This window comes from Dermacentor silvarum, chromosome 4, assembly GCF_013339745.2.
Source record: "Dermacentor silvarum isolate Dsil-2018 chromosome 4, BIME_Dsil_1.4, whole genome shotgun sequence".
Taxonomy (NCBI): Eukaryota; Metazoa; Arthropoda; class Arachnida; order Ixodida; family Ixodidae; genus Dermacentor; species Dermacentor silvarum.
In genome coordinates, this window is record NC_051157.2 from 147,840,389 (window position 1) to 147,844,617 (window position 4,229).

Consider the following 4,229-nt stretch of genomic DNA (forward strand, 5'->3'; position numbering starts at 1 on the left):
CCAATGAAAACATTTCCCTAGGGTACTGTAGGTAGAGCCCATTCATTCCTACATTCTTCCGTTTAACCTCGTCATCGATGCCCACGCAGAAAGAGAAATATAGGAATGCTCGGGGCCACCATGCCGTTCAACAATCCGGTGCTTGTTGAAGAGTGCGACAGTGACTAACGGAACAGAAATTTAAAATGTGGAGTGGGGTGAAGGATGGGGTTACGGCTCGAGGAGGGGGGGGGGGGGGGGGGGGAGGACGCGCATAGAAGGCGCCAAAAACGAAGTTGGCGGATAATTATGGACATAGAGAGAGCGTCTCGTTACTGCCCGATCGCACAACACCAGACGGCCATGGCCAGTCGCTTAGCTGAGGCTCACCTACCCCCTCGTAACACGGGCTGCTTGCTGCGGAGAGCCCATCCTAACTAAATGTCTTGGCAATATTCAGAAAGACGCGTGTCACGAGACACGACACTTTAAAATCTCTCGTAATTGAAAACCCGTTTTTTACTGCGAACTACGGATGCCGTAATTTTCACCAATGCTTCTAAATAGGAAAGCAACCCTTCCTCAGACTGTGTGCCTCATCAATTCCCGAGTGTGATACAATAGCAATATGCGTCGCGTAATGACTACCCTATACCATGATCTCAATTTACTTCCAAAAAACTTTTTAGACAAGTCGGACAGCAGGTCACCGAAAGTGAGTGAAACTTGCATTATATGTTACTATCGAAGTTCCAGCGCAAAGCTTCGTTCCTCTATATTAAAACTAGAATAATACAGCATGTCCACAACGCCAAAAGCAAGCTTGAGTGATAGGCGACTTGTAAAATACCCGCCCTGTTTCGTACGTAGCCGTACCGCTCATAAGAAGATCTGGGCTGCAACAGGTCTGGTCTACAAACAAGAAGACACAGGATAGTGCACTGTCTCGTTTTTGTTTGGCCCCGTTTTCAGCACTGTTCGTTCTTCCAAGTCATGCACCAGCGATGTCATCTACATACATTATATAAATGCGTCAATCCGTAAACGAAATTTTCTATTTCTAATATTATCATTTTTAAAAATAGCATAGGGATGATAATCTAATTTGATGCCAAGTGGCTGCACGCTTTAGCAATGAAAAACGTTTGTCCGAATTAAGCAAAGTGTTGTTTCGGCAACGCATAAACCTGCATCCTCGTTGCTGATGCATTCTTGTCCGGGGAGTGCTAGGAGTGTGGCTGTGCATGGTGCACAACCTGCGCACACCCCCCCCCCCCCACACACACGTATATCTATCTATCTATCTATCTATCTATCTATCTATCTATCTATCTATCTATCTATCTATCTATCTATCTGTCTGTCTGTCTATCTATTTATCTATCTATCTATCTGTCTATCTATATATAAATATATATATGTATATATATATATATATATACAGTCTTGAAGTGACGAATTTCAAGCGGGCGACATGGACCACTTGGGTGTTGGCAGCTCTTCTACCACTCGCCGTGAGGCAAGCGATGTTATAGCTCACCCGCCGGGGTGGCTCAGTCAGCTAAGGCGTTGCGCTGCTGAGCACGAGATCGCGGGATCGAATCCCGGCCGCGGCGGCCGCATTTCGATGGAGGCGAAATGCAAAAACGCCCGTGTGCTTGCGTTGTAGTGCACGTTAAAGAACCCCAGGTGGTCAAAATTAATCCGGAGCCCTCCACTACGGCGTGCCTCATAATCAGAACTGGTTTTGGCACGTAAAACCCCAGAAAGAAGAAGAAGATGTTATAGCTCACTTCCGTGAGTCTGTTAATAATCACAAACGGGCCATCATATGTGGCCAAAAGCTTTTGGCATAACCCGTGTTTCCCTACTGGAGTCCACAGCCAGACTAAATACCCGCCGTGGCTGCTCAATGGCTATGGTGTTGGGCTGCTGAGCACGAGGTCGCGGGATCGAATCGCGGCCACGGTGGCTGCATTTCGATGGGGGCGAAATGCGAAAACACCCGTGTACTTAGATTTAGGTGCACGTTAAAGAACCCCAGGTGGTCCAAATTTTCGGAGTCCCCCAGTACGGCGTACCTCATAATCAGATCGTGATTGTGGCACGTAAAGCCCCATAATTTCATTTCAGCCAGACTAAATCACCAGGGCGATATGTTACCGGACGGTGACGAATGTCGTAGCGTGCTTGTGATCTTCCCTGCGATGCCAAAGTGCGCAGACGAGCAATACGACCAGCTTCTTCCGCAAGGCAGAGATTCTCGGCAACAGTGGGATTTTTGTGACTACAGAAAGGGAAAACAGTGTCGATTGCGTACCGGGGTGGCCGTGCGTACAGCAGGAAGGAAGGGCTATAGCCGAATGTTACGCGAACATGTTACGCGGAACGCGTACGTGATAAAAGGCAGTACGTCATCCCTGTTCTTGTGGTCGGATGAAACATACATAGATAACATGTTTACAATTGTTCGTTTGGTGCGCTCCGTAAGCCCATTCGTTTGTGGATGGTATGCTGTGGAGTGACGCGAGTGGGATTCACACAAACGAGGCAGCTCCTCTAGGAAATCCGTTGTGAATTGTCGTTCACGGTCGCTGATGATCACGCGAGGTGGACCATATCGCAGGATGACATATTTCAGCAGGAATGTTGAAACGTCATTGGCAGTTGCGGAGGGCACGGCCGCCGTCTCGCAGTACCGTGTGAGGTAGTCGACGCAAACAACTATAGAACGATTTCCCTTGGCTCATTTTGGAAAAGGGCCCATGAAGTCAATGGCCACTTGTTGGAAAGGCATGCTTGGAGGCGGGATCGGCTGCAGGAGACCAGCTGGAGCAGTAGATGGCCGTTTGTGGCGCTGACATTACATGTAGCTAGCCACATACGTCTCAACAGAATCTCGCATTCCAGGCCAATAAAAGCGTTCCTGAATCCAGTAGAGCGTCCTCGCGAACCTAAATGGACAGACTTAGGGTCGTCGTGCATAGCACTCAAAATAGCTGGGCGAAGGTTCTCCGGCAAAACTAGGAGAAAACGTGCGCCAGTGTTGGAAAAGTTCTTGTACAGCGCTCCATCACATAGACAGAAGTAGTTTGCTGTCATCGAGGCGGTCATAGCGGTGAAGAGCGGTGTTAACTTAGCGTCTTTTCGCTGTTCGGCTTTGAAACAGTCGATGTCTGGTAAACTCGGCGAAAGAGAAGCCACAAGGTGTACGAAGTCGTCGGTGTCACAGTCCGTAGTGCTAAGTGGCATACGCGAGAGGCAGTCCGCTTCAGCGTGTCGTCGACCGCTGTTACAAGATACGGCGAAGCTGTATTGTTGTAGTCGGAGTGCTCAGCGCGCAAGGCGGCCACAAGGGTCACGAAGATTTACAAGCCAACACAATGAGTGGTAGTTTGTAAATCTGTAACTGTAAAGGGGCGTCCGTACAGATAAGAACGAAACCGCTGAACTGCAAATATTACCGCGAGGCATTCTTGTTCCGTGACAGTGTAATTCTGCTCGGGCCTACCTAATGAGCGACTTGCATATGCGATAACGTGTTCGCGGTCACCGTAGCATTGAACTAGGATGGCACCAATACATGTGCTACTGGCATCCGTGCAGTGTTCCGTCGGAGCTGAGGGACGGAAGTGTGAAGATCGAACAGGTCACGACGTCAACAGAAACTTCAGCTGACGAAAAGAAGAATCGCACACCGGAGTCCACTCAAAGGGGATATCCTTTCGTAGCAGACATGTCAGTGGATACGCGACGTCGCCGAATTTGGAAATAAAGCGGCGGAAATAGGAACAAAGCCCCAGAAAACTACGGAGCTCCTCGACAGAGCGTGGTGCACTGAATGTTTCAACGGCTGCTGTCTTCTGGGGATCAGGGCGGACGCCATCCTTATCGACGAGGTGTCAAAGCACAAGGGTTTGGCGGTCACCGAAGTGGCATTTCTTGGAGTTTAAAACTAGGCCAGCGTTTCTGATGCAGTTCAGGACAATATCCAGACGTGAGTTGTGTTCGCTGAAGGTGCGGCCAAATATGACGACGTCGTCGAGGTAGCACATGCAGATGTTCCACTTTAAGCCGCGCAGAATAGTGTCCATAAATCCCTCCGAATACCGAAACGTGCTTCGAAAGCACACCCACTAACCTTCGGCGTTCACTCGTGCTGAGCGATTTATTTACCATTGACAAAAGGGCCGTTTCCGAACTGTGGCCATCGGATACGTGTTCCCTGAAGAAGGCTAATTTCAAGCCGG